Genomic DNA, 10,915 nt, shown 5'->3' with positions numbered 1-10,915 from the left:
CTCACTCCTGTTCACCTATTTTTCCAGGCTACAGGAAATCTTTTTCGTAATAACATGTTCATTTCCTCGCAGGCTATGGAGAAAAATTACTTAACGGTATTATTATTGTCTAAATTTGAAATTTAGAACTCCGCATGTACTATTAGTAGCATTAATCCTGTCAGGGACTGCATGAATTTAAGTTTTTGTGTTAATAAATAAAATTTTTTTTTATGAGTTTTAAATAGTTTATAAATGATGTAACAGGGTTGAGCTGGGCTTCCCTAATTTTAATTTCTGATAATTTCTGGGCTAAGTTGGTCTGAAATAAAATTATAACAGTTTAATTTAAATTATTTTTATATGTATATTAGGCCTAAATTGTGAGCTTGGTTATGGGTTGAGGAATAATTAGGCTTATTACGGGCCTCGGGGGCTTTAGGCTGGCCCAGGCACTAGTGCCTGTCCGGCCCATAGGTTGGATCGTGACATATATAAGTGTGAATTAAAAGTACAATATTTTTTATTGGATGTATAATTTTTCTACTAAAAAAATTTACTCGCATTAATCATTCAAATTTTAAATGGTTATAATTGAGTAATTGGTTTATTAATGCATTAAAAATCAAATAGTTCATATTATTGAATTATTCTTAAAAATATGAATTTTTGATATATATTAAATAAGAATATATTAAGAGACTAATAAATTAATTATCTATATAATACATAATATACTATTGTGTAATTGGGTTTATTAATTTAAAAATATCTCTCATTGTTTATATTATTTATAAAAATGTCACTAACAAAATTTTTATAAAAATTTTTTATTTATTTTTAATAATAATTTTATAATTATATAAGCATGTGGAGATGAGAGGGAATAATAGGATAGGCAAATACATCTTAACATAAAGATAAAATTATTATTAAAAAATTAACTATTTAAGTAATATAATTATAAAATTATTATTAAAAATTAAATATTCAATTAAATAAATATTATATTTATTTCAAATAGGTGTGAAATTTTAGTTTTACTCAATGGCATCTATTTTATTAACCATAATAAAATAGACATGAAATTAAACATAATAAAATTAAAATTAATTTTACAATCTTGATAAAATTAATCAAATAAAACTTTAAATAAGAAAGTTGAAAAGGTGCTTAGAGCTTTTACAAATTAGTTCTATTTTTAAATAAATTTTATTTTTTAATAAAATATTTTAATTTGTAAATTTATTAAAAATTAAAAAATACTATTTATAAAAATCATTTAGATTTTATTTGGATAATTATTTAAATAAAAAATAAATTTTAATTTTATATTAAATATAATAAAATATCATAATATCAAATTTAAATGTTTATTTATTTGAAATTTAATCTATTTAAATAATTTTAATATTTTTATTTAATTATTTAAATATATAAATATTTAAAATTATATTAAAGAATAAATTTATTATATAACATGGAATTATAACATTGTATTTTAAAATTATATAACTTAAGTTTCCATCAATATATTCACAATATATACTTTTATTATAAAAATTTCAATTTATTAGATTTGTTGATTTATTTTATATGGAATAGTAATAATAATAATAATAATAATAATAATAATAATAATAATAATAATAATAATAAATTATAAAATTCACATCATTAACTAATTTTTAGGTTTATAATTTTGTATTCTTTTCAAATAATTAATTAATAAATAATTAAATACGAATAATCAAGTTATTTTTATAATATTTAATTGATAATAAATAGTAATGATATATTAAATTTTTAATTTTATTTCAAAAAACACTAATAAATTTTCTAATTCATAAACAATTTTATTATTAATAGATAATTTTATCGCATGATAATTGAACTTATTATTTAACAAATTGAGAGTTAAACACATTATTGAATACAACATTAAAAATGTCAATTTTAAAATGATGCTTTATTAAAGAGCTAAAGTATAAAATAAAAAAAAAAACTAAATTTAGACTTTAAAAGTGTAAGTGTGTATATAGATATTTTTAAATAAATTGTTATTTTAAAATAATGATTTATAATTATTATAATAAATAATAATTAAAAATTTTAACTCTATAGGAATTAAATAAATAGATACAAATTTTTATGCCATAAAAAATTAAATTTTTTAGCTATAATATCTAATTTATTTTCATAATTAGTAATAAAATTAATTTTAAATATTAAATTTGATAAAATTATTATTATCATATTTTAGAGAAGAAAATTTGAGACACACGTGGCCCCACCAGGGAATAATTTTTATACTTATGTAAGTGACAGGATATTATTTGAAGTGTGTTTTATAATTTATCTTGTTAAATTATAATTTATCTTGTTTTGTAATAGAATACTCATTTTATTAAAATTTATTATTAATGAGGTGATAATTATAATAATTTAGGCCATTACATTTTTCATTTTTTATAATATTTTTATTTTTTGTAATTTTAATATTTATAAAATTTAATTGATTTTGTTGCTTTAATTTTTAGTTATCAATAAATTTTAATGGAATGACTATTTTATTAATGAAAACATGACACGAGAACTAATTTATTTTTTCCTAAAAATAGAATTACTAAATTCTATCATGTCTCATACCAAATATAAATTATCTAAAATTTTAAATTATTGCTATATTAAATAATATATGGACAACTAATCAATTAAGAAGGGAAACATTAACTTTATTTCAAATAAATTTCACAAGCAAATAAAATGTGCTTAACAATAATTTGAATTGATAAGACTTTTTTTAAAGGAATTTTTAATAAATTTATATATAATATTTTTATATCAAGAGTGTAAAATAACCTACTTTCTTTTATTATCAACTACAAAATTTATGATAATTTTTAATTTAATATATATATTGTATTGTTTCAAAATTAATAATTTAATTTTTATGGAGTTGATCGAAGCATTTAAGATTTTTATAAGCAGGACCGAACGCAGGATTAAATGTTGAAGCGTCAAAATTTAAAAATTATACAATTATTATAATTAATAAAAATTTGCAAATTGCACTTTTATCAAATAATATAATTTATATTTTTTTTAATAAATCATACACTTTATTAATTATAGATGGTTTTCAAATTTATGAATATATTTATATACATAACTTTTTATTATTATATAAACGCAATCAATTAAAATAAGTAATATGAATTTTAACAAATATCCATATAATTAATTTAATAAAAATATTTAAATAATATAAATTTAATAATATTCATATAAATAAATCATTACCTAAGCATTTAAGAGTTATCACTTAAATTTACGGGTGCATTTATCTTAAATTAAAAATTTTTCGCAGTATAATCATTTGAATGCTTGATTAATTATACTTTATTGATCAATATCCTACTATATATTATAAAAAATATTGTCAATTAATTGCTTATGAACTGAAGCATATAAAAGCATAAATTTATTGAGGTATTTTATAAAACATGTTGAAGATGAAAATAAGAAGAAATGTGATCTATAGTATACGAAGAGTTTGAATAATAAAATGTTTCTACCATCTCTGCATAGCTGGAGGAGTAAATGCCTGCATCTATCCCAATATCCTTCTTTTCTTTATCCCTAGTTTATTCGAAAATTCGAGGATGAATTTTTCTTAAGGGGGGAAGAATGTAACAACTTAAAAGACAAAAAAATGCAGAAACTTAAAACGCAGCACCCCCCCCCCCAATTTCTCTCTCCCCGACTCCACTCTTCCCCCTCACTTTCTCCCTCCCATTTTCGTCCAGCCGGCCAACATCAGTGTCGGTGAGGTACCGCCGGCCTTACCCCATGCCGGAACAATCACCAGGCGGTGGCAGCAGCGAGCAGGTGACAGCAGAAAGAGAGAGAAGGAGAGAGGAAAGAGAGGAGAGAGGGAGAGCGCGCGCGACCGGGGGCCCGACTTTGCAGCGTCACCCCGACCGACTCTGACGGCCATTCTTGGTGATTTCAAGTGCCACGGACTCCCAAGATGATGAACTTTCAGATGAGACTAGTGGCACCCCGTTTGGTGGCCGGAGGAAGGAGAACCGGCAAGAGAAAGTTTGAAGAAAATCATATGGGTTTCTCGGTTCCGATCACTTTTCCGGCGATCCGACAGTCGGATCGGAAATCCGAAGCCATCGATGGACTCAGGACGACGAGATCTTCGAGATAGGACCGGTCCCGCTCCGATCGGACATCATTTGAAAAAGGTGATAATCGGACGGTCCAAATCGTTTGGTGAGATTTTCAAACATTTTCGATTTTCAAAATTTAAAAATAATTTTACAATAATTATTAACACAATTTAGACTTAATTTAGGTGCAATCGGATCGATGATAGCTCACCAGCGTAGGGACCGCATTTTCAGCTAGATCCGGCTGCCTGACGGCCCGTCTCAGAACGTGGTCGATATTATAGTAACGTGGTCGATATTATAGTCAATCCTAGCATTTTCAGACATTCTGGACACGTTCCAGGTGTCAAAATTGACATAGGTAAACCCGAACTCTAAGTTGCTCATTTTCAGCTAATATCGATTTAGAATAAAATTCATAGAATATTCGTGGATGATCAAAAAATTATAATTCCTTTTGCAATAGCCTTATAATATTATTAAGGACCGGAGGCAAAATTTTAGAATTTTTAGAGCTCGTTTGGATAGTTTTTGCAAAAGGGCTAGTTATAGGGGCTAAATTGTAATTTTTTGAATTGTGGTTGTTGACTGTTTGGGGTGGGCCCAGGAGGGGCCTTATGATATGATTGAGTTGTGATTGTGTGATTGGCAAATATAGAAGGGTATTTTGAAGTCTTTTGCAGGTTGGGTAGGTCCTAGATACAGGGGAAATTTTGTCGGATTTTCGGCATGAATTAGGCTGTCTGTTGCCTCTTTAGAGTTTTATTTTGACTTAGTACTAATAAATTATAATTTAATTATTAGGTGATTGATGACAGCTATTTTTCTGCATCCAACAGCCACAATAATCATCAGTGTACTGTGAGTAAAATATTAATTTTAATTGTAATTTCGATATTATTATATGTTCAAGCATGCCCATGCATCACTTATAAATATGTATTTATGTAGTTAAATACTAGGCACGTTTTTATGTTGCATTCATAATTGTTAAAATGCCATGGATGTTGTTGTGGTAATTTGGAGCAATGTGCGTGAGTTGGCGTGCGTGTGGTATGGTGTTGGCTATGGACAGGACGGGTAGACACGGCTTGAGATCTTCGCTGGGACCCGGTCCTTCGGGGTAGACACGGCTTGAGTTCTTCGCTGGGACCCCGATTTGGTTTATTAAGCGAAAGTCCGGCTTGAGTTCTTCGCTGGCACAGGTTGGATTAAGAGGGCTGTATAGGGGATCAACTCCCATATATGTATTGTTTGACAGTGTTGGGTGTGTGAGTGCTCCAAATTGCCTTTTTGATGTGATTTGTATGAAATTTATGACGATGTTGCATTTCACTTCACAGGGTGCATTAGCTTTAAATAGCTATAGAGATTATGGTTAAAATTGATATTTTACTCTCTGAGTCGAACGCTCACTCCTGTTCACCTATTTTTCCAGGCTACAGGAGACCTTCTTCGAAATAACATGTTCCTTTCCTCGCAGGTTATGGAGAAAAATTACTTAACGGTATTATTATTGTCTAAATTTATAATTTAGAACTCCGCATGTACTAGTAGTAGCATTAATCCTGTCAGGGACTGCATGAATTTAAGTTTTTGTGTTAATAAATGAAATTTTTTTTATGAGTTTTAAATAGTTTGTAAATGATGTAACAGGGTTGAGCTGGGCTTCCCTAATTTTAGTTTCTGATAATTTCTGGGCTAAGTTGGTCCGAAATAAAATTATAACAGTTTAATTTAAATTATTTTTATATGCATATTGGGCCTAAATTGTGGGTTTGGTTATGGGTTGAAGAATAGTTAGACTTACTATGAGCCTCGGGCGCTTTAGGCTGGCCCAGGTACTAGTACCGGTCCGGCCCATACTTTGGGTCGTGACATATATAAGTGTGAATTAAAGGTACAATATTTTTTATTGGATGTATAATTTTTCTACTAAAAAAATTCACTTGCATTAATCATTCAAATTTTAAATGGTTATAATTGAGTAATTGGTTTATTAATGCATTAAAAATCAAATAGTTCATATTATTGAATTATTCTTAAAAAAATGAATTTTTGATATATATTAAATAAGAATATATTAAGAGACTAATAAATTAATTATCTATATAATACATAATATATTATTGTGTAATTGGGTTTATTAATTTAAAAATATCTCTCATTGTTTATATTTTTTATAAAAATGTCACTAACAAAATTTTTATAAAAAATTTTTATTTATTTTTAATAATAATTTTATAATTATATAAGCATGTGGAGATGAGAGGGAATAATAGGATAGACAAATACATCTTAACATAAAGATAAAATTATTATTAAAAATTAAATATTCAATTAAATAAAAATTATATTTATTTCAAATCGGTGTGAAATTTTAGTTTTACTCAATGGCATCTATTTTATTAACCATAATAAAATAGTCATGAAATTAAGCATAATAAAATTAAAATTAATTTTACAATCTTGATAAAATTAATCAAATAAAACTTTAAATAAGAAAGTTGAAAAGGTGCTTAGAGCTTTTACAAATTAGTTCTATTTTTAAATAAATTTTATTTTTTAATAAAATATTTTAATTTGTAAATTTATTAAAATTAAAAAATACTATTTATAAAAATCATTTATATTTTATTTGGATAATTATTTAAATAAAAAATAAATTTTAATTTTATATTAAATATAATAAAATATCATAATATCAAATTTAAATGTTTATTTATTTGAAATTTAATCTATTTAAATAACTTTAATATTTTTATTTAATTATTTAAATATATTAATATTTAAAATTATATTAAAGAATAAATTTATTATATAATATGGAATTATAACATTGTATTTTAAAATTATATAACTTAATTTTCCATCAATATATTCACAATATATACTTTTATTATAAAAATTTCAATTTATTAGATTTATTGATTTTTATTATAATAATAATAATAATAATAATAATAATAATAAATTATAAAATTCATATCATTAACTAACTTTTAGGTTTATAATTTTGTATTTTTTTCAAATAATTAATTAATTAATAATTAAATACGAATAATCAAGTTATTTTTATAATATTTAATTTATAATAAATAGTAATGATATATTAAATTTTTAATTTTATTTCAAAAAACACTAATAAATTTTCTAATTCATAAACAATTTTATTATTAATAAATATACTATGTAATCTTAAGACTTAATGTTAAAAAAATAAATTTAGGCCAAAATTTAATTTCAGTTAGAGAAAATTTTATTTTCACTTGGCAATTGTCATCAATTATGAATGATGCATTTACTTTGGGTCTAAAATTGAAATAAAAATAGATAATTTTATCGCATGATAATTGAACTTATTATTTAAGAAATTGAGAGTTAAACACATTATTAAAGAGCTAAAGTATATATATATAAAAAAAAAAAACTAAATATAGACTTTAAAAGTGTAAGTGTGCATATAGATATTAAATTTGATAAAATTATTATTATCATATTTTAGAGAAGAAAATTTGAGACACACGTGGGCCCACCAGGGAATAATTTTTATACTTATGTAAGTGAAAGAATATTATTTGAAGTGTGTTTTATAATTTATCTTGTTAAATTATAATTTATCTTGTTTTGTAATAGAATACTCATTTTATTAAAATTTATTATTAATGAGGTGATAATTATAATAATTTAGGCCATTACATTTTTCATTTTTTATAATATTTTTATTTTTTGTAATTTTAATATTTATAAAATTTAATTGATTTTGTTGCTTTAATTTGTAGTTATCAATAAATTTTAATGAAATGACTATTTTATTAATGAAAACATAACACGAGAACTAATTTATTTTTTCCTAAAAATAGAATTACTAAATTCTATCATGTCTCATACCAAATATAAATTATCTAAAATTTAAAATTATTGCTATATTAAATAATATATGGACAACTAATCAATTAAGAAGGGAAACATTAACTTTATTTCAAATAAATTTCACAAGCAAATAAAATGTGCTTAAAAATAATGTGAATTGATAAGACTTTTTAAAAGGAATTTTTAATAAATTTATATATAATATTTTTATATCAAGAGTGTAAAATAACCTACTTTCTTTTATTATCAACTACAAAATTTATGATAATTTTTTATTTAATATATATATTATATTGTTTTAAAATTAATAATTTAATTTTTATGGAGTTGATCCAAGCATTTAAGATTTTTATAGGCAGGAGCGGAGACAGGATTAAATGTTGAAGAGTCAAAATTTAAAAATTATACAATTATTATAATTAATAAAAATTTACAAATTGCACTTTTATCAAATAATATAATTTATATTTTCTTAATAAATCATATACTTTATTAATTATAGATGGTTTTCAAATTTATGAATATATTTATATACATAACTTTATATTATTATATAAACGCAATCAATTAAAATAAGTGATATGAATTTTAACAAATATCCAAATAATTAATTTAATAAAAATATTTAAATAATATAAATTTAATAATATTCATATAAATAAATCATTACCTAAGCATTTAAGAGTTATCACTTAAATTTACGAGTGCATTTATCTTAAATTAAAAATTTTTTGCAGTATAATCATTTAAATACTAGATTAATTATACTTTATTGATCAATATCCTACTATATATTATAAAAAAATATTGTCAATTAATTGCTTATGAATTGACGCATATAAAAGCATAAATTTATTGAAGTATTTTATCAAACATGTTGAAGATGAAAATAAGAAGAAATGTGATCTATAGTATACGAAGAGTTTGAAGAATAAAATGTTTCTACCATTTATGCATAGCTAGAGGAGTAAATGCCTGCATCTATCCCAATATCCTTCTTTTCTTTATTCCCAGTTTATTCGAAAATTCGAGGACAAATTTTTCTTATGGGGGGAAGAATGTAACAACTTAAAAGAAAAAAAAAATGCAGAAACTTAAAACGCAGCAGCGCACCCCCCCCTCCCTCCCCCCCAATTTTTCTCTCCCCGACTCCACTCTTCCCCCTTACTTTCTCCCTCCCATTTTCGTCCAGCCGGCCAGCATCAATGCCGGTGAGGTACCGCCGGCCTTCCCTTATGCCGGAACAATCACCAGGCGGTGGTAGCAGCAAGCAGGAGACAGCAGAAAGAGAGAGAAGGAGAGAGGAAAGAGAGGAGAGAGGGAGAGCACGTGCGACCGGGGGCTCGACTTTGCGGCGTCACCCCGACTGACTCTGACGGCCATTCTTGGTGATTTCAAGTGCCACGGACTCCCAAGATGATGAACTTTCAGATGAGACTAGTGGCACCCCGTTTGGTGGCTGGAGGAAGGAGAACCGGCAAGAGAAAGTTGAAAAAAATCATATGAGTTTCTCGGTTCCGATCACTTTTCTGGCGATCCCACCATCGGATCGGAAATACGAGGCCACTGATGAACTCAGGACGATGAGATCTTCGAGATAGGACCGGTCCCGCTCCGATCGGACACCATTTGAAAATGGCGATAATCGGACGGTCTAAATCGTTTGGTGAGATTTTCAAACTTTTTTGATTTCCAAAATTTAAAAATAATTTTATAATAATTATTAACACAATTTGGACTTAATTTAGGTGCAATCGGATTGATGATAGCTCACCAGCGTAGGGACCGTATTTTCAGCCAGATCCGGCTGCCTGACGGCCCGTCTCAGAACGTGATCGATATTATAGTCAATCCTAGCATTTTCAGACATTCTGGACACGTTCCAGGTGTCAAAATTGACATAGGTAAACCCGAACTCTAAGTTGCTCATTTTCAACTAATATCGACATAGAATAAAATTCATAAAATATTCGTGGATGATCAAAAAATTATAATTGCTTTTGCAATAGCCTTATAATATTATTAAGGACCGCGGGGCAAAATTTTAGAATTTTTAGAGCTCGTTTGGATAGTTTTTGCAAAAGGGCTAGTTATAAGGACTAAATTGTAATTTTTTGAATTGTGATTGTTGACTGTTTGGGGTGGGCTCAGGAGGATCCTTATGATATGATTGAGTTGTGATTGTGTGATTGGCAAATATAGAAGGGTATTTTGAAGTCTTTTGCAGGTTGGGTAGGTCTTAGGTATAGGGAAAATTCTACCGGATTTTCGGCATGAATTAGGCTGTCTGTTGCCTCTTTAGAGTTTTATTTTGACTTAGTACTAATAAATTATAATTTAATTATTAGGTGATCGATGTCAACTATTTTTCTGCATCCAACAGCCATAATAATCATCGATGTACTGTGAGTAAAATATTAATTTTAATTGTAATTTCGATATTATTATATGTTCAAGCATGCCCATGCATCACTTATAAATATGTATTTATGTAGTTAAATACTAGGCACGTTTTTATGTTGCATTCATAATTGTTAAAATGCCATGGATGTTGTTGTGGTAATTTGAAGCAATGTGCGTGAGTTGGCGTGCGTGTGGTATGGTGTTGGTTATGGACAGGACGGGTAGACACGGCTTGAGATCTTCACTAGGACCTGGTCCTTCGGGGTAGACACGGCTTGAGTTCTTCGCTAGGACCCCGATTTGGTTTATTAAGCGAAAGTCCGTCTTGAGTTCTTCACTGGCACAGGTTGGATTAAGAGGGCTGTATAGGGGATCAACTCCCATATATGTATTGTTTGACAGTGTTGGGTGTGTGAGTGCTCCAAATTGCCTTTTTGATGTGATTTGTATGAAATTTATGATGATGTTGCATTTCACTT

General features: G+C 26.6%; 1 long non-coding RNA gene across 1 annotated transcript; it reads left to right on the top strand.

Annotated features, from left to right (window-relative positions):
* The first annotated feature begins 9,783 nt into the window (after nucleotides 1-9,783).
* LOC131181720 (uncharacterized) lies at nucleotides 9,784-10,915 on the top strand. Its single transcript, XR_009150198.1, has 2 exons — nucleotides 9,784-9,937; nucleotides 10,382-10,915. It is a non-coding gene; the product is annotated as an uncharacterized LOC131181720 (long non-coding RNA).

This window comes from Hevea brasiliensis, chromosome 7 (assembly GCF_030052815.1).
Source record: "Hevea brasiliensis isolate MT/VB/25A 57/8 chromosome 7, ASM3005281v1, whole genome shotgun sequence".
In the NCBI taxonomy this organism is placed as follows: Eukaryota; Viridiplantae; Streptophyta; class Magnoliopsida; order Malpighiales; family Euphorbiaceae; genus Hevea; species Hevea brasiliensis.
This window is presented reverse-complemented; position numbering and strand designations above follow the sequence as displayed.